The sequence below is a fragment of the Aphis gossypii genome, chromosome X (assembly GCF_020184175.1).
Source record: "Aphis gossypii isolate Hap1 chromosome X, ASM2018417v2, whole genome shotgun sequence".
NCBI lineage: Eukaryota > Metazoa > Arthropoda > Insecta > Hemiptera > Aphididae > Aphis > Aphis gossypii.
In genome coordinates, this window is record NC_065533.1 from 49,502,321 (window position 1) to 49,525,925 (window position 23,605).

Genomic DNA, 23,605 nt, shown 5'->3' on the forward strand with positions numbered 1-23,605 from the left:
GTTAAAAGTTTAGAAAACTACAAGTTCAATATTCGACAAATTTTGTACAAAATATTTAAAAAGTATTCTGCTGTAGACTATACAAAACAATATTATACAAATAATATTTTATGACAATATTGTTATATAAGTGCACTGCAATATTATTCAAAATTCTAATGTAACAGCACTATAAAATTGGAGGTGCTAAGCAGTAAGCACCCTTAGCGCACGCCTATTCGATTTTGGCATTTTGATACTTATAAAAAAAATACAAATTCTGGTGGAAATCTTTTTCCAAACACTTTTTGGATTTTATGATATCAATATCAAATATTATATAGGTTTTCTTGGAATCTATATAGGTAGGTCCCTACTCTAGGAAGTTAAATAACTCAAAAAATAGTCGTTCGAATTTTTATTTCGATACGTCAATATTTTTAGAAAAAATAGCTGCTAAAAACGCACATTATAAAAGGCGGTTTTCGTTAGAAAACCCGTAAGTTTGTATATCCACAGGACTGCAGTCCTTAAGTAGTACTAAAAATCTCAAGAATCTTAAAATATGATATTCAAGTAGGTATATTATTATTTATTAAAAAATTGAAAAAAGTCAGATTTTGAATGACTGCCTATCCGTTATTTCGAAGACAAAAATACGGAGTGAGCACGATCACTCTGTATATATTATATATGTATGTATAATATACGCTTCGTTCTTAGGCAGTGTCTATAAATCGTATTGGCAGCACAGCCAATTAAACATAAATCGATACCGTAGAGCAGCCCGTACCACGGGAGTCGGTCTGCGCGTAGTTTAAATGCGTGGTCTTTAGAATCCCGATGGAAAATAATTACTATTGTCGCACTCCCGTGATTCTGTATGAGTATGCGCGCGCGCGAGATCATGTACTGTATAGAAACTGCTATAGGTGTATAGCACTGTATATATATACGCATAAAATATATATATATAAGTATGAATAGCCAGGCCCCGCTGCGTGTGTGATTTGTACGAGGTAAACTGGAGTGACAGGATAATAACGTGTTCTCGGTCGACGGGGGCTCTTCTATTTTATAACCCGGAGAACTTTTCACGTCTATACAAATATACCATGGTTTGGTTAAAAGCCAATTCGTGTTAAAATGTTTTTTTTTTTTTTTGAACAGCAGTGGTCAATATAATGCGAGAGGGCTTTGAAATCGAGTACCTAAATGTATATATATAATATATATATTATACACATATACCTATATATGACTATAACTTTTTTTCCCTTTTCTTACGACGATGGCCAATTAAATATAAAAATCACTCGGAATGGTCTAAATACCGTGTTAAAAACTATAACGGCAGCATAAAGACTCGCGAGTGATGGTACCCATACTTGTACTGCACGTATACGCATTTTCGATTTTTACGACATCGACGCAATTAATTTACTCGATCCTGTAGGTGAAAATCTTGGCTATAGACTATATTATATTATTATATGTGCACACGCGTTACACATAACGTTATCGAACACATATTATATAATATATTATTTTAACACTACGCCAAAGTATTGAGTACAGAGAGTAGATAGTGAGTATCAAACGTGGGGTTGATTATTATAGTCTTATATAATACAAACAAAATAGTTTTAAACGGGATCGAATCAATTATGTGTGTGTGTATGTTCTATATAGTAGCATAAAAAAATTAAATACCATTTATGGATTTATCTAAATCGTAATAGTATGTATTTCACCTACAAATCTATATTGTACACTATAAATAGATGTGTTAAACTGTATAGAAATAATAATAACCATCGAAAATAGTGTTTTTACACTATTTTATAGTTAATAATATTGCAGTATATGGATTATTTGGACAGTAAATGTTTTAAAAAATAATAAAAAATAACTATCAATAAATTGTATATTATATTACATTAAAATATTATTTTTTATTAAATTGAATAACATAAATAATACAGTTTATACATAATAATAATACATTTATTATTATTATTATACTTCAAAATAAAACGAGTACGATCAGATAATAAGAATAGCTTATTTTTTTTTTTTTAACTATTTTAACTTAGTTAAGTTTAATAATTTATCTACTAAGTTGTTGATTTTTTGGTTTTGAGTTTGAAAAAATTATTGTTTTAAATTAATATATTGTGATTAACAACTATTAATTATTCCAAACGTATTTAAGGTAATAAGTAATAACAGTAATCCATAATCTATACATTTAACTATTATTATTGATATTTACTACCTATTTAAATTGTTAGTAGATATTAATTAAAAATGCAAAGTTAGTACATTAGTGTAATTAATAATAACTCAAAATAGAATATTTAATTAGAATTGCTTTTATGAATGCTAAATTCAGTTCTATAAGTCGCTATACAATATAATATATTATAGTGAAATAATACGTCATGTTTTCAAGTAGTTATTAAAATTTAAATATCCAATAATATTTAAAACTTGATATCGATAAAAATTGAATGAATCTAAATTTTATTTTTTCATTAATTTAACTCAATACATCAGTATCAACAGACATCATGTCGAACAAGTATTGAATTGTTTTTAGTTTCTCCCTTTTGTTAAAAATAACAAATAAAAGAATCTTGTTTTTGAGATTCAGGTATTCGGAGCAGTCCAATGATTATGATCAATTGTTTATTGTGGGAATACGTTTGAAAAGACCTGTCTATTCGCATTAAAAACCGTCTATTGATACGATTACAAATGACACGATTGACACGCATAGAATATTTCGATTTCTTCGACAAGTAATACACGAAGCCATGAAGGTATTTCTTGAATTTTAACAAAACGGTTACACTATACAGCTATCAGAACATAATGTTTAATAATAAATACACGTTTTTCAAAAGTAAACCCCTCTAATACAATAAATGAATTCAATATCCCACAAATACCTTGATATAAATCACATTTAATAATAATAAATAAAATTATACCCGTGTTTAAGCAAGATTGAATATTTATAATTAAATAAAAACAGATTAATGTTTATCAAAAAATATGTTTTTTAATTATTTCATAATAAACACATTAATGTGCAATACTTACTATTATAGAGGTACGATATTACGTATAATTATGTTATGATAAAGTAACTTACTAAAACATGAATGTCTGAGTTTGATAAAAGACACAATCCATTTACACCACAAACTTATATCATTATAAAATTATATAAGTATCGTGAATTATCGATAAAAGATGACAAAAATATTTTTTACAATGTGGTAAATAGAAATAGGAGTATAATTCAACATTTCAAAATAACGTTGCAAAAAAATTGATTTTTTTTTTTTAATAATAAATTGTACACACTTGACAAATACCATAAGAAAACAGACGATGCTTTGTTTTCTTAAAATAATAAAATAAAAACAAAGAATGTTATTTAGACTTTTATTTACGAATAGCAATAAAAAAGTGTTTTAATCCAATGTTATCAAATAATCACATATTATTATTCACATTTAAATGTATAGGTAGGTACTATACTACTCACATTTTTAATTGACAAAGCTTTTTCAAACTCATAGTACCTACATAATGTAATATTTAATCTTCGTATGTTTTCAATTCAATAAGTACGTAGTAGGTTGTTTTTTAACTATGCTATAATATAATATTATATTAATATTTAAAACGTTTATACAAATAATAATAATGATATCTTAATCAAAATTGGAATTTTTTTTATATAACTATTTAGTACAACGTTTCTTATTATGATGTTATCTTTTTTCTTGGACCTATATAGTTATATATTCTTGTAAACTATTATTTTTTAATATTTTTTAAACATATAAAATAATTTATCTAAACTATCTACAATATTGTTAAATATATCTACAACAAAAGTGTTAATATTTAGTATTTACATAACATGTATTTCAGATTCAGATCTAATCTGATATTTTATTTTAAACAAATTAAACCGGATTTTTATAAAAGTTATCGATTCCAAACTAGTCTTCATATTATTATCAGCTAGGTATATGTATAATAAAATATCGAAATAACTATTATTACAACTATTACAGCAATATAAATCTTTTAAATAAATTGTATACTTAACAGTAAATAGTTAATAATATGATTATCCCGTGATAAGTATTAAAATGAAAAATAAATTTGTTTATTATATATATTATGTATTATTAATTTTATTAAGCATAAAATAACGTATTTTATGAAAATTAAAAATAAATCATAATATCATACATTAACAATAAATATACATAAATGACTTGTATATCCATGATTAAGTCAGAAAGACTAAAATGAACATAAAAAAATAATAACATTAAGTACACATCTTAGTATAAGTTTTTACGCATACACTAGGTAAGTACACCTATTATTTTTTATTATTATTATATTATCTACATTGTATTTTAGTATGCAGGTATGTAATAAATTATACTGTTTTATATGTCTCAATTGTATTAATATTATCATTATTATTTGGTATATGAAAATAAAAATATATCTGATGTTATATTGATAATTTTATCAATTTTTGAACTGTTCTTTAAACACATATAGCTGTTGTTAAGTATCTAAGTAACTATGTAAACTTTATTGTTAAAAGCAAAAAATAAATTTTTTATTTTCCCGTGACCTTAAAATAAAACGTCTTTTATTGCAATGGCACCAAATTTAGATGGCTATAAGTAGGTAAAGAAAACTAAAATTTAAAATAATGAAAAATATATACCTAAATTGTATACGTTACTAAGATATTATCTAAAAATCGAATACGATAAAGCAAATAGGAATGGAACACACATTACTGCACTTCTTATTATTATGCAGTTATATTATGTTATTTTTTATTATTAAATTCATGTAAAGCATATTTTATTCCAGGGTGTAGTACTTTTTTTTTAGGTATTCTGGAAAACCCTAGTTTTTTCCCCCGAAAATTATTATTTACCAAAATCTTCTATTTTTCCAGAAAACCAATAGTTTCGTGTTTTTTCTTTTTTGTTATATCGATCCCTTATAAGGGTATATAAGGTTTTTAGTTTATTATTATGCGCAAGCAATATTATGTAGAGAAATTGAGCACAATAGTATAATGTTAAAAACTAAAATCAAACCTTATTTTCGACTAATATCGAGTAGAAAAACGATTTCTATATCGCGCGGCGAATAGGTATACAGTGCCAAAACCGCTAATACGAATTCAATATTATTATAACATCACAAATATATATTATTAATCAATAACAAACACCAAAATGTGCAGTGTACGCGTATTGTATACGGTTCACGCATTGTGGTACAATGCATCTATATCTACAATATAATATAGCTGCGGTGTACATCATAAATCCACTACAGTTACGTTATGGTGTGCACTGCAGGAGCTAGGGGGAAGGTGCAGCTGGTCATATAGTACATTGTATTATGTGTTATTATTGTTGTGTGCATAAGAAAACGAAGGAAAACGGTCCGTTCAAAATCGGCAAGTCAATAAACATATCTCTGGAGGTCATGTCCCGCGAGACACGTAATTATTGTTATATTGTCGTCGTCAGCAAAAAGAGATGAAAAACGTTTGAGAGTATAAGGTTAGGTATTATACAATTGTCGCGGTGAGATGTCATTATTTTCACCGCCAATTTCGATTTATTTGTTGGCTGTACCATAATACCTATCATTATATCGTTTGGCGAGTGGCGTGAACCGTTGTCGAAAGGCTCCCAGACACACTTATACACACACACACACCCAAACATATGTATAACCTAAACACTTACACCTACTGCCGTTGACGTGCGTGTTATTCGCAGCTTATTATTATTATGATTGTTATTAGTTGCGCAGTTTATCGCACACGGACTGAGTCAAAATGTAAACGTATAGAAAACGAAAAAAAATTATATAGGGTGATTCAACGAACACGACCACCTCTTTTTTATCTTTTGACAATGCGTTTATTTAAACTTTTGAAATTTTCAAGATTACACGTCTTAAAAGTTATATTTTTAAATACTTATAGAGCTCTGGTATTTCTGTGTTATATAACAGGATCTGTTATAAACAGGAGTGTGTCCTGTGACAAACATCTGTTTTTCAAATGATATAGTTCCTTTTTTACCGTTATTTCTTTTAGACATTTTGTTGTGTGTTTAAGTAAAAATTTAAAACGATATGTTTCTGAGTTATTAAATATAGTCATACTAAGGATAATAGTCCTTAGTAATGTTTAAACTAATGCCTACTATACTATATAGGTATCTTCAGATAATTATTGCAAATTATCTATATAAACCTTATGGTTAAATATACTAAGGATAATAATTCATAAACTACTCGTTCGAATTTCAATTTAAATACACCAAAACTCCAAAGAGTTACGCTTATAATAAGCTAATATGCTTACGAACTTACGGTTAAAGTTTAAAAACCAAAAGTTTGTTTCGCCAACGGACACTTCTTAAATAGTATAGACAACCGTATAGTAATTGAATACGATATGGTATAAATATGACTTATGTAAGAACTCGGCGAAAATCACAATTCGAATAAACGCATTACCAAAGTAAAAAATGGTTGATGAGCGTGCTCGGTGCGAATTACCTCGGATACGAGTAAATACTGCAAGCGCGTATTAAACCTAAAATGAAAGAGACAAGCATAAGTAATAATAACAAACACGAGTCGCACGCAATCTCCGCCGGGGCTCCGGTAGGTAGGTATTATGATTTATACGATTGTTTCTGGTTAACGATGTTGTGTTAGTGGTAATGAGGAAACACGCGCGCGTGATGGGCGGCCGTATAGTTGTCAGGTGCGCACTACAACACATCCAAGCCGACCTATAAATAATATTGTTTTAATATAATTTATTTTTCTTCTCGTCGTGTCTTTTTACACCACGCGCGTGGGGCTTTACGTGTGAAGGCGGCGAAGCCTGCAATACAACGTTTACCTATCGCCTATTTTGTATTATTATTATTACAGTGTTTGTATTAACTGTATTCAAATTATTGTTCTAATACGGAGTAATAAAGTTAAAATGTCCTAAACAAAAAATAGAAACGGGCTTGAAAATTATGCTAAAAGATTAACCTTTTTGAATTCGATAAATATAATAATAATAATAATAGGTTTACTATACAATTATTATATGTGCGATTGATGAGTATAGTGAGATGTTTCGGAACGATGACCTCTGTTAACAGCAAACTATTATTGATCCCGTACCGTATTATTATAGGCACCTATACATATACCTAGATTATAGAGCCTGCACGCAAGGCTGAAGTTAGGTAAGCTAGTACCAGAAAAAATAGACAAATGAGTTAAAAGTTGACTTATCTATTTTATAACATTGTTAAATTAAAGATTAATCGATAAAAATTACGTAGCTATGTTAAAAATGGGCCGAATTGAAAAATTCAATTTGAAAAACTGCACTAATTTGCAAAATAGATAAATTTGGATATTTTATCAAGTATATTGTTATAGAGAGTTATACGTATTATGCTCGTTTATGATAAAAAGGAGTAGGTATTTACTATTGTGACGGAAGACATAGCGTGTGGGAAGTTGATTATCTGGAAAACTTTACTACCACCTAAAAACGAAGGGAAAATCACTGTTAAAACAACCAGATAACTCTAAAATAATTTATGTAAAAATGTTGTACCTACATTGGTATTTGTATAAAAACAAGTGACAAAAATACAATTTAAATATACGGTATAAATATTTGGAATATTTTATACCTATATGTATAAATTCATAGACTTTAAACACATAATAATATAACTAATATATACATTTTAAAATGTATGCATATATATTATATATATAATATTAAATATACCCATTTGCAGATATGTTCGATGAATTATTAATGAAAAGTTTTCTTTAAAATACCATACAAAACGTATGTCATTCAATTAAATTATAATAAAAATATATTATATAATGAATTATGATAAATTTTTATACTTTTCATGAATTAAAAAGAAATTATTTTACTAATTATTATCCACCATTAATCAAGTATAATATATTTAATTTAGTACTAGGTAACTATTTACAAAAACCGACATAGAGTTACCATCAAAAACTGGCGATGATTATATTATATTTTATTATTTTATGAATTTCTTGTTGGTCTTAAATATCTGTATGGTTATATAATTATTTAATATTCCTCTGAAATCAGTAATGTGAAAGCATCCTTCTCGTATCTGCAGCAGTAGCACTACCTTCCACTTATTTTTAAAAAAAAATACAAATATCTCTCCAATTACACAATTGATATAAAAATTTGACTTAAATTACTTGAATTTTAATTTTAATTAAAACTTATATACTCTGTACAAAAAATAAGTTAACACATTATAATATTATGTACATGCGAGGTTACAAAAGTAACTTACGTATATTCAATTAAAATTTAATTACAAAATAGTTTCTTTAAATTCGTTAATATTAACTTAATTTCAATTTTTAAAGTCATTAAAACCTAGTCTTGCTTGCACTGTTCACATCTTTCAGCCGTTATGTTTTACTTAATTATTATTAATAAGGTAATGCATATGCCGTGACCATAGGTATACGCTTGAAATTTAGTTTCATCACACACGATGACCCGATGACGACGATAATGTTTATATCGTCAAATCATAAATTTGTTGTTGTACAATGTGTTATAGATTAAACAGTGTACTGAGATCACAATCTACGATTTGTTTCAAATTTATACCACACACCTGTCAACTGTACCTATCTCGTTTGTCGAGTTTTTTTTTTTATCGTGTTACACGTTATCGTGATCGTTTCAAAGAAAAATTAGCCCAACGTATGTGTATAATATAATGTTGGCATTGGTAAAAAATGCAATCCAAACGATTTCGAAGCTCACGATTCGGCACGAACCATAATAATGTAAGACGTAAGTCATATTGTCTGGAATTTATTTTCAATTTACCACTTTACAAATAATTTACAATTTTACCATGATAATAAAATAGCATATGTTTATGTGATCGTTTTAGTATTATTTTTTTTATTTTTATGATTATTATTAAATTGAAGTATGTTATTGGCTTCTGGTTATAATGAATGTTTTCGTATTTTTTTTCTTGACGCATTAATTTTTAACACTAACAACCACCGAACATGGGTGCCGGACGTTTACGATATATTACATAGTGATTATGACACCAGCTGATTTTTATATTATTATTATTATTATTATTATATAGCTGGTAAATTGCTTTTTTTTTAAATAGACAATACACTAAAAAAAAAAAAAAAACGAAAAACCGTTTAATATTAACATCTGCCTTGTGACCGTAATATTGGAACATTTAATATTTTAATATGTTTTAGTCCAAAAGCATATTATTATTATTTTCAATATTCAATATTATGATTATCATTTAAGCACATCGAGAATAAAAATAAAATATTTAAGACCTATACATAGTGGTTTCAAAAAAATTAAATATAAACATAGTGAATATTTATTATATTCGTATTTACGTTATGTACAGTTTAAAGTGAAGCATGTAAAAAAAAAAATATTTCTAAAAACGTTAAAAGGATGACAGAGCAGTATTTGTTTTTTTTTTTAGAATTTACATATGACATAGATGAATTCATGTAAGATGTAAAATCATTACAATCAATAATCTCAGAGTTATATCATCAGTTACAATAATTTTAGAGAATACTATTTTTGAGGGTTTAACATATCGGCTTTATATTTTATTAATATATTTATAATTAAATGGTTATTCAATTATTTCGAGACGATAATATTTAAAAAATTTATTTATGATCGATACTCTCAAAAATATTATTCTTTATTATCATTGTAAAGGGCCGGTGGTCTTACTTTAAGATAACTCAAAAATAAAAATAAATATTTTGAGTGAATGCATTTTGTTTGTTGAGCGTGATCTAAAAGGAAAAATAAACAGTACATCAACACCCTCTTAGTGCTTTTGAATAATAAGTTTTAAATTATTAATAATATAAAAATATTATTATTTTAAGTTATTAAATTATTCAATTATAAATTACTATTGTGTATAATAGAATACCACATTCGATCGTCTCACTTCTTTTATAGCGTTTTAAACTTTTTTATTGTTAGTTTGAATTCGCCAATTACATAGCTCTTAGATATCGTAAATAAAATATTTATATAGGTACATTTAGTTAGATAAATATTTTACTTTATTATACTATAATATATGTGCGTACATTAATTATTAGGCACTAATTACTAGCCAGGTTTACATTTTTGAATCCCAATCAATAATATTATTATTTTGTTTACATATGTATTTATCTATTATTTTATGGTAATGTAAATTTAAACAATTCGAATATAATTACCTATGCAATAAAATACACACTACATTATGTACCTAATAAAAATTAAAAAAATGCATTTTACTTGTTTAAATCATAGTTAATTGTTATTACTTAGAAACTATGTAATATAATTATAATAAATCAATGTGAATTTCATTATCCTAGCGTTTTAAATTATTTCACTTAGATATAAAAAAAAATTTATATATTTTTAACTGGTAAAATAAGTTTTAATAATAATATTGATAATATCTCTAATATATACATATAGATATATTGAAACGAGTAAATAATTAATCAACTAACACATATAATTATGTCGTAAAAGGTATAAATCCAAACGAACATGTAATATTATATTCACCTGCTACCAGCTACTACTAATATATATGACATCGACACTAATTATTACCTGTTTTGCATGTCTAAATAAAATATACGGACGAAAAAGTAAGAATTTATTGTTTGACCATTGTACTTACTTGATTTATTGAGCTATTAAAAAAAATATATCATGACCATTGACCATCGATCACCTATACTAAAAACATAAGTAAAAAAAAAGTTCAGATATATTTATATGCATTTTAAATATTTTATTTAAAATTAAGTATATTATTAATTCATTAATTAAATATTAAAAAAAGATACTTCGTTGTCTTCACAATAAGTTCTCTATCTTAAATCTATAAAATATTAACTCACATCAGTAAAAAATGAAAACGAAAATGAAATTGATATTTTACCTTATTACCTAGTTATTATATAATATCGATAATACGTAGATATAACATGAAAATATGATAAGATAAAGCCAATAAATTTATTAATAAAGCAAAGCATTTTATTTTTATGATTTTTGAACTTTTTTATATATATAATTATATAAATATACACTGTACACCATTTTTTATATAATAACTAATAATAGTGTGTTATTAATTTGCCTTTAATAATAACGATTCGAAATAATTTACACTGTTACATATGTATTTACACAAATTATTATTTCTTATATTTATATGTTGTTTATAATAATTATACAACATAATATTATTATATTATATAATATAATAAAACAATGTTTATCTAATAAAAAAAATATATTATGATTTTTTGGAGTAATACAATGCAGATATCAAAACTCCTCTGTAGGCAGCATCAACACGGTGATCATTATGCATAAAAATAATATTTATCCAAAATCACATACATGATTCTTGGTGTATTGCTTTTTACTTTTTAACATTATGCGCTGTGAAACAAAGCACGAGTCAATGGCTATCTATTAAATTGTGCAGGAATATACCGTTATAACAATACTGTACTGATGTATCATTGGTTCCTGCATTATTATTATGACTTTTTTTTTGCATCTAAGGGTTGTTTTGTAACACGATACAAACGGATAAAGGTGTGTGTATAAAGGGGTTTCCTTGGGTTACCTAGGTAACAGAAATACGGTTTATTCTCGTGCTTGGGATCGATGAAGCCGAAAGAGAATATAATCATATTCTTCGTTAACAAGTACCTATCCAGATGAATGAACCGAATTAAAAAATTACAGTTTTCATATAAAAAATTTTTAATCGTATAGGTATGTTTATTATCGATGTATTTTCAATAGAGTGGAAACAATGAATAATTAAAATACTTTTGGGTGGCATTAAAAAACTTTTTTTTACACCTGCGTTTTTTACTTATTTTTAAAAATAAAAACCTTTTAAATATCTGTATGGCTGTATATATACAGTTTTTATTATAATTTTATTGTTTATATTAAATTAAATTATGTTAAAAAAAAATAGAAAATTAAACGATTTTGATGTTCATTTAATTCTTTTGAAGCCGTATAATAAACATAAAAATATAAGTGTACAATAAACAATATGAATTAAATAATTGAAAACTTATTTTTATTCTGCAATATTTACCTTGCTATACATTTTAAGATAATTTAAAACACTGTGATTTACAACATGGATAGACTATACTCGTACACTGTAGACTCGCCAGTTATGAAAAAATCGATTAACTTGTAATTTGTTATAGTACCTATACCTAAACCATAAAATTATGTTTATGATTCATAGATTATAATTAATGTGTGTTTAAATATTAAATAGTAAAATTAAAAATTTATTCCTACCTACATCAGTACATCACATACATAATATGACGGTTTAAATAGGAGATCGGGCATTGCATACAATTCCCAAATGTAACGATCAAGTTAGAAAAAATTCTACATTGTCAAGAAATTGTGCAAAATGATCAAATAAAGGTTAGCTAAATAGATAAAATATTAAAATTACTTATCTTAATTGATCATGTATTGTTATAACTTGTATTAATTATTATCTAATACCAGTAATACCACAGAATAAAATAATAATAATTATTAGGTATAATAGGTATATTTTTATATTTCTAGATAAATTAAATGATTTAAATATGTTCTATCAATGTCAGAAGTTTAATTTTATTAGTTTAATTTTATTATAGCTAATCATGTTTTCTATTCGAATACAGTTACACGTATACATTATTTAAGTCTTACATAAATTGTATACTTATACATATTTTGTATGTATAGTTAAAAAATATTCCAAATTATTGACGCCCTGATGTTATTTCGACTTTTATGACTGCCTCGAACTTATTGTCTTAAGATGGTCGATATCTTGAGAATAAATTCTTAGAATGAAAACTTTTAAACTATATATTAGTATAATAATTGTATGTAAATAAGTGTTGAGTAAAAAAGTTAAAAATGATGAAAAAAATTAAAATTTGCTATAATGCAGTGCTGCAATTTGAATTTAAATCCTATATATATAATCCTGGGACAAGTAGGTATTACGAATAACACAAAATATTTTTATTTTTTTTGTATGGTAGTTCTATAATGTAAAAATGTAGAAAAGTTAATACGACATAATGTCATAAATTATTCACCCAAACCTAACATTACTGTATTTACTTTTTTAAATACTCACCTAGTTTCGTCTTTTTTTATTGATTAAACATACTGCTGCCTTGGATATTGAGTGCAGTATGAACAACTGCACAAGTCTCGTTTGTATTACTAAAATAACTAATATTAATAATATAATTATATAATAGATGCTTAAACAGTTTCTAATTTATATTATTATTATTTACAAAAATAATGATAGATAATAATAATTTTCTTTCTCTTATAATTAGAATAATGTAGACAATTTTTTTAGAAGGAAGAGATGCAGATAATTTTGTATTTTTAGATATCACTGTCAACTATATAAGAGCTTTAACTAAAATACTGTAATATACTAATATATAAAACGTAAACATATATAGAAATATAATTATATTAATATATGTTCTTATAAATGTTATTATGAAATTATTTCAAAAGAAACGCATACCTTAAATTACTTACTTTTTTGAGGAAGAAATCTTTTGGGGAACGAATACTTTTTGAAAAATTAATGAAAAAAAAATATTTTTCCTTTTTATTAAATTATTAATGAACTATCCGAGAAAAAAAGTTAGTTTAATTTCCTTCTAATCATTTTATATATAATATATAGGATTTCTTCATTGTTCTCTCCTTATAATATTATTCAATATGCTTAAAAATAATAATAATAATAATAATAAATCAATATGCAGAACACAGGAACTAGGAAATAATTTCTCTTCCAAATTTTAACTAATAAAAATCAATATCAATTTTTTTTTCTAATATTTTTCTCGGCTTGTCACCTTATGTATAATATTATGTTATAATATGTTTTAACTTTGAAGGAATCGAGTTATTTTTTAAAAGTGTGAACAAATGGTTGAAATTAGTTCTTTTTATTCTGACTATTTTTTTTTCCACAACAGGATTATTGACGTTCAAATTATTCAAGTGATTTATCAGTTATCACAATATTAAATAGATGGAAAATAACTCAACGATTGCTTGATTTATTGAAACTCCTCGTCGTCGAGGCAAATCATCACAATATATCATCAAACCATTTTAATACATAATATTATAATCGACCGCTTAAATACATATAATAAATATACAATATTATATAGGTGGCGTTTTCGAAACAGCATGTTGTTCACCGCGTTCTAGCAATAGAAAATTAACGAAATACATAAAGTACCTACAGTCTGGGATATAGTATATGGTTTGGCATTATTGAGTTTCGACAAAACAAACAAAAAAAAAAAAAAAAATTATAAAATATCTCATACACACGCGTATAATGTATAGTACCTATCGGGATATGATGTATATAATATGAATATAATATACGTTTCTCGTTTACATTAAATTGTAAATTCAGAGGTCAATAAATATTGTAGGTTTTTAATATCGCATGGCACGTTATTTGAATCACATTACACTGCAGTTATTTTATGAGACAAAGTGAATATTTATGGAACGATCACTACCGGATGATATAATATGCGGATCAAAGACATTTAAAACGTTTGCAATTAAATAAAAATCACGAATTTGTGCATGAAAAAAAAATACATATACATACATACATATCACAACATAATGAATATATAGGCACTGTGTTTTACATTATCAATTTAGAAAATATTAACATCGTCGAGACCGAACACACACGATAATATTAATATCGTACGTATATATAAATATATAATATACTTAATATACCTCCTAATGGGGAATGTGTAGTTTTTTCACCGATTCGCCGGTTGTGTTTTAGCACATATTATTATTATTATTATATACGCCTCTCAGCGTGTTGCCGCGTGGCATAAAATAAGTCCGATGTATTTTTTTAAAAAAAAAAAAAAAAAAGAACATCGGCCGAGCCCGCGTGCGTACACTGCCGCAGCGGACGTATAACGCGACCGAGCGAGGAGGCGCAGGGGAAAAAATGATTTCGCTATAAAAACAGATTTATTTGACAACCGGGGCCGACTCATTCGTAGCCCAGGGGTGGTCCGGTCTTAAACATAATACGTTTATAAATTATACACACACATTATAATATTTACATTGTGGAGGCTCGACCGCGGTTATGATTTACAGTTTTTACACCTATATATAGGTACACTATTCGTGGCGCATATATATATATATGTATATATTGTATATTATGATGGTTATGGGTACTATATATATTATTGCAGTATAGTCGTATAGTGGTAATGATATTCATCTATATGTACATAAAGTGTTTGTATCGAATGCACATTAATGGTAAATAATTATTATTATACAAAGTCACGGCGAATGGGTTTACTATTAATATTATATTATTATTTATTATTATTATTATTATCATCATCGTTATACGTTACCTATGTACGACTACGAGTGTTCGATGTTTATTATATGGTAGCCGAGGCATTAAATAGAAAAATAATAATAATAATAATAATAATAATGTATTATTGATTTTTAGGCGATTCGTTTCAATCGTAATATATGTACATCTACGACTCACAATAATACGCTCGCGTATATATCATGATAAACCGCGTTCGCAAAATATTTTCTAAGCCGTTTTGGGTTGCAACTTCTCGTTTCACTCCCGAGGGAACATTATAATGATCCAATAATATATCATAAACACAACTATTTGTACAACGCTTTCAAATCCTACTCGATTAATTAATCCATTTATCAAACGCAAACATGTTGGTAGGTATAGGTATACCTATATAATATTATTCCATTGAGTTTTGCGTGTGATAATTATTTTAAACATAAAGAAGTGTTATTATTTATTATTTTCTTTCATCCGTTGTAAACACCTACAGCAGTGGATTTTCTAAGAAAAAAAAATTATATGTTTTATAATGTAATTTATGCCGTGTAAATTACTGCGTAGGTATTCTACAAATACTAAGCGATTAAATGCAATTAATGTTTATTGAGTTCAATTATAGATATGATTGAAAACTGAAAAATATTAAAACGCTACTATTGAAAACATCTAACAACAGACGGCATAAAAATTCAAATAGTAAGATATCCAAAACAAGCTTAATAATATTATTATTTTTTTAGTTTTTAAGTCTTTCGTCAAATGTTTAATACATAGAAATCATCAAAATTCGATTAATCTTAATTAAAAGATCCGTTTGTATCGTATAAAACAACTAACATAAAAATTATATACGGCTAATATATAGCCATACTGATGGCGAAAAAAATTTAGCACAACAATAGGTTATAGATTTTATTTACATAATATGATATATTTAATTTTAAGAATCACGATAAGGTTAATTATATTTTTACTATACGTTATTTATTAATAATCTACATCATACATACATTAGGGAGGACGAAAAAACTTAGTAATAGATGTTTGTTTTCTATGTCTTTGTGAACTTCTTCGTATAGCACCAGTAATTCTTAAATTCCTCTTTGGAATCGTAACAATTTTATCGCCTACTTAACCGCGGATAAAGAATATTATCAAATAACAAGGGATTACTGTATTTAGAAAATTATAGTCTGATTTTCTATTTTTTACGCCATTTTCGAAATACAGTCTCAATCAAAAATAATGAGACACCATATAATACTCAATTGTTTAATATATATTTATGTACAGCTTCTGCGCACTCCCCCTCCCCCTACTCGTTATTTTAGTTAATATTAACTTTTTTATTATCTATTTGTAAAAATAAATTATATTCTTAACTTTTGATTTTACTCTTACCCCTTTCCGGCTTATATTTCTACTGGTGCTCTGTGTTTAAAAAAAACAATAGATATATGTATATAAGTGTACCAAATCCAGATCCAAATCATTTTTCTATTCCAAGTAGTCGTTATAGCTGTGCAAAGTATTCGACAAGTGATCAAAAATAATAGCGTGAGCAGTGAATATCGGCCTATGTATATTGGAGCATTGTTGGTAAGTTCGAATTCGTCAACGACATTATAAAATCATTATGATTAATAAAATTTATACTATACTAAACTAACGATAATTTGTCATTGGTAGCTCAGATTTAGGCACGCTCTACCTACTACTACTACTACTACTACTACTACTACCTACTACAACGAGGAATTTCGTATTTATTTTTAACGAAATACGGTTCGCTCTTGAAATTTGTACCTACGTTGTAACTCGTTGTTATTTATACTCTTATTTATTTATCGACGCTTCTGCTGCACCTGTATAATTGTAACGAATTAACAAGAACGATAAATATTTGAATAATTTAATAATACTACCTACCGTTCTTAAAACTGTATTTCGTGTACACGATTTATTTAAATGGACGCTATGTCCATAGTACGGCGTGTAAGGTGTTTGTATAACCATATAATAATAATAGTAATAGTCGTGTTGTATAATGACATTTGTGGGTGTTACGTACGACGACGTAAAATACAGTAAAGTGATTTGGAATTCCGGACGAATGCACGCGTTATATTGAATTAATTTAAATGAATATTAAATAAACCATTTGGTTGTTATAATAAAGAAAAAAAAATAAATATATATATACTTATATTGAAAAAAAATAAGCGTCCAAAGACGACGACTCCGACACACGAACGAGGCATATTACAAAATGAAAAAAGAAAAAAAGCGATAAACTACTGAACAAATAACAGTTATAGTAATAATAATAAAAATGGATAATAATATAAATAACGCACGCAACTTTTTAAATACAATTACCTGCGGTTTTGATTTGTCGACCGGTGCCGCAGTGATTTATTTGTGTTGACCAGCGTTTTATATATATAATAGGTATACTACAGGTGTAGTATTATATACCTATACACAATGTATATATATATATACGCGGGCGACTACCATTGGGAGGTCTCCGCCCGAGACTACGGTTCCGTGGCGATATAATTTTCAATTCTCGGCTTGTTCCATTGTCAAACTTAACAGCACGACCGGCCATTATCGCATTGATTTATTCGATAATTGTCCGTTTAGTTTTTCCGGGGTGTGCCTAATAATCGCTTTTAACGCCAATTCACATAACACACCAAACTCTTCAACGACGAGAAAAAAAAATCGTAATAATTATAATTATTATAATAATCGTGTATATAGGGATAGTAGTCGTGTAATAAAAGCGTGGCGGCGTGGCAAAAGCATATCAATAATAATTTAATATCGGTCTTGTCAAGAAAACACAGGAAACACCTATTGTTTTTAATAATGAGTATTGATATATATATATATATTAATACATATTATATAGTGAAACTGCACTGTACTGGTTATTATAGCAGTCGAGTAATAATATTATACACCAAACGATCCATTATTCAACGTAAGACACTTATAATTATTTTAAAGATAATTATTAAAGTTCATGAAAATATTGTTTTACATAATATTTCAAGTGGTTTTAAAACAATATTTTTCTTAAAAACGTAATATTTATTTATTTATTTTTTTTTTTTTTGTTTGTTTGTTTGATTACTTTCTTGTTCCCAGCAGCATTTTTTTATAATACTTCTATGTATTAAAATCAAATTGTTTTGTTTTTATTTTTGTTTTCAGAAAAATATAGGTAGGTATTTCGAGGAATATTCAAAAACGACCATTTCTCAAAGTATTCACAAAATAGTTTGTACTTGTATTTTTGTACTTGATTCGCATGATATAAAGTTTAGAGAAAACATAAATTTGGAGTGAAGCGGAGACAATTTTTTTTTACTTATAACATATATATTTATATTTTTTTTACCATTGTTATAAACACGAGTTCCAAGATTGTTTTTAGCAATAGGTATACTGTACCTATATAATAATATATTTTTTGTACAAATATTTTTATAATCACTTTTTGATAAATTACTGTTAATAAATCTATAATTTATTGTTATTCCAATAATAAGAAATATATACTATAATTTTTTTTTAAAGCCTATTTATTCGGCTATTCATCTGCAATATTGTTTGTAATATTACATCAAGAGTTTGTCAATTTTAAGTTTGCAGTATAATGTATTTTAATTTTTCTTCAAGAATAGGTTTTGTTTTTGAAATTAAATCGATACTTTTTAAATCAGACCGATAGTATACACTTTTTAAGTCCTACTGAGATAGTAAGTTAGCAGATAATATTGTGGATCGTTGAACCACTAAAATATAAGCAACATAAATACAGAATGTTTAGAAGTACTAGACCATACTGGTCAAAATGCAGTTGCAGCGTGTCATATAGGTAATATTTCTATACGCCAGGACCACACAAGATAAGTGAATGTCTATTATATTATTATTTTTATTATCAATTTATCCAACTGATTCCATATAATTCATATTCTTATATAAGCGAGACACGATGAATGGAATGCACATTATTATTTACTCGAGTTAATCTTGTGAATTGTGAGTTTTCAGTGTCATCAACCATAATATTATAATATTATACTGTATAATAATACCTGTGCAGATAAACACAGTAACGTAATTACTTATACGTCGTATATTTTCAAAGTGATTATTGTTGTGAGCTTACAGCGTGCACAATATCCATAATCAGTGGTTTTGATTTAGCGACCGCAAGTGATTTAAATCTCATTATGATTTAAGTGTTTTAATACACAATTTATTATAAAAATTATTGCAGTACTTTAGAATACGTATTATATTATATTTAAAAACGTGCGTAATGGAAATATAATCAGTTTTATTGTTTTAATAAAAAGACCAAGTAAAATATAACATGACCATATTCATTTATGCCTTTATGGCGTATATTCTACAAATTTGAAAGAAAAATACCCTGGTTGTGAAACTATATAATATACAATATATAAAAAATCTATTATCTTTATCGATAAGCTTATATTATTGAATATTTATTTAAATAATATGATTAAAATTTTATTACTAGAAAAAAATTAATACTCACAATACAAAAGTAAACATTTTCATTTGGATATTTTATTGTAACAATAGAGGAACATGATGACGTGTAACTAATATAAATTATATTATAATAACATGCAAGTAAAGTGATGTAGTATAGTAATAATCATTATAAATCATACTCATCGCCTATCATGTTTATTTTACAAGAAAAATAGCAAAAAGTGAAAAACAATAAACATTTGCTTATGTCTATTTTTTAAATTAACGCTATTAATAGAACTGAATCTAGTAAGCATTTTTTTTTTCAATTAAATTTAATGGAAATAAATATGACAGTTGATCAAGGAATAATAAATTATAACTATTAATTATTGCAGAATCTTAATTAGTTTATTTTTTGTTTCAGAGTTATGCCTCAATGAAGAAAAGGGTGTCAAACCAAGGAATAGATAATGAACTAATGAAAAAGCTGCGAATAAGTATAAACTTCATTAATCTGTCATAAATTTAAAAAAAATTGTATTTATTTTATGAATTGTTCTTGTATTATTTGCTAATTAAATGATTTAAGCAATTAAATAATATTATGTACAATTTATTAATTAAAAAAAAAAAAAAATGTGTATTGCATTTATCTCTGACACTGTTAAAAATGTTCATGGGTCAAATGGGTAAAATTGTAACATTTTTTGATAAAAAAAAACATTATTATTATTTTTATTATTTTTATTTTGTTATTCATATTTACTCGACAACTTGTAATAACTTAAGCTCAATACTCATAAATTTATAAATGTAATAACTAATAAGTTGTATTATTGATTAAAAATTAAAAGTTTGAATGTTGTTAGTAATATGTAATAACTTATAAATCATTTCTTGAAAATGCTTACAATCGTACTCATGCATAAATTATAATATATTCAGCAGTCTGACCTAACCTTATCACGATACCAAAGTTATTGAGTGAAGAATTTATGTTCCTATTATAAATAAAATTTCCATAGCTGATGGTTTTTTTTATCAATAAGAAATCGCCTTATTGGACGTTTGATTTACAACACCATAATTATAAAGATATTTTAATTAGGTGTATTCAGTGCGCAATTATTATATAAGGTGTATAAAGTGTATAAAACTGTATTAAGGATGAAACTGCGAGAGAACGAATTGGTAAGATTTAGATTAATTTCGCACTATCGAAAAACGTTTTTTGCATGTATAAATTTGTTTCATAATATTATTATATTCATTGTTTTATCTAAATGTTATTAAAATGTTATGTGGCTACAACGTTTGATAAATGTATTAAGTATTCATCGAAAATTCGGTGGTTTAGTCAGACAAACATAATGAATGTTGAAGCTGACGATTTTTAACAAAAAAAACGTAGGTGTATACACAAAGATATGCAGTGTGTACTATTCGCCACGCGTGAATACCCAATTTATTATGTCCTAATAAGAAGCACCTTTTTCCTTAAAGATCTCAGTATGAGTAAAATATATCTTCTTTTTTATCATAAAAACTTTTTTTACTTATATTAGAAAATGTTTACTTTTGACCTCTATAATGAACCAAGGAAATGCCATCGGAAACCACTCCCGAAGTTTGAAATTGATGTATTATTTCGACATGTTATGCTGTACACAGACACAAAAAAAAACACACACATCATTGTAAAATCAATACATTCATCACTTCGTTCAGAATCTAAAATGTAATTTTTAGGTAAATGTTTATATTATTAATTTACCCTAGATAGTTTTAAAAATAAGATTTTTGAATGGGTTTAGATCCCAAAAATTATACAACCGTTTTACACTTACTTTCTATTAAATATATTTTTTTAAGGCGGAGTCCATTTTTCGGATAAAAAAGTGGTGTAATGGAAAATAGAAATTTAAAAAAAAATCAGTTGATGCTATCCCCTTATCATTTTGACTACTAAGTAATATGATACATATACATATATATATATATATATATATACACATACACACACACACATAGACTACGAATACAATATTATGTATAAGAACATAAAGCTACTGGAAAGTTACGTTTTCGGTAGAGGGAAGAAAAAATATTAACAAAAACAGGATCAGTTCTCCGGTGGACACACATAGCCACAAGATATAATAATATTATATCGGGGGGTGTATGATGTCCGATAATCGACGTATATATATATATATATTATAAAAGGACTCGCCGAACGCACGGACAGGACCTTTTTGCTGCATCATTCTATACACCTATACCATTATAACATTACATTATACACGTACGAGTGTATAATAACCGTGGGCTACATAATACTCGCCCTGTATTATAGCGGCGCGTGTGAACACGGACAACGGCGCAGGGTCGAGCGTACAGTGGCAAATAGGTTTGAGGGTGTAATAATAATAATAATAATAATAATAACGTATTGTAAATAATATTATTATAACATGCGGACGGCGAGCTGCACGCTGCGGCGACACGCGCGGCCCCCGTCGACCGGACCGCGGATTACGCGAAACGCGAAGGACAGTGCTCTGCACGTGCCGGACGGACGAACTCTCCGCAGCTATCGTTCAGGTGTACATTTATTAATACGATACGATACGATACACAGCGGTAATATATATATATATATATATATATACATATAGTGGAACAATGGATCGCCTTCATGTTATATAGGTAACCCGAAAAATGGTCGCGTGCCCGTTAAGAGCCTCTTTTAGGTCGTACCGGCCGGTGGTATATAATATTATATTATACACCGCACGTAGGTGTATCATAATAATAATAATATATACTCCGAAAATAATAATTGGTACGTATATCTTTATATAATAATAATAATAACCACGATCGGGAGCGACCCCAGAAAATAGTTCAACAGTGCATCATAATAATATTATAAAGGTATATATATATGATAGGTATAATAAAAACAAAATTCAATTTAATATTAACTACAAGTTCATGCTCGAATTTAATTTTTTTCAAAATACGTTGAAAGGTAATTAATCTAATCGAAAAGTTTAAAAAATTGGTTTTTTTTTTGATTGATATTTTTTTAAATATTTATTCATAAATAACATGAAGTCATTTTCCTGTAGACAATAAGTGAGTAAGACGTATTCTGATGATCAAAACTTTATAAATTTACCGTCTCGAGAGTAAAACTTATACTATACTTTCCATTAATAAAAGAAAATCAAAACAATAGTTTTTTATTTTTTATTTTTCGAGTACCACAATATTTACTATTAATAATATACGTTTTCCCAGATCTGTGACATCATTTTTAATGTAAAAAGAGCGATATTTTTTAGTTGGACGCCTCAAAGAAAAATTGAAAAACTGGCAGACATCAT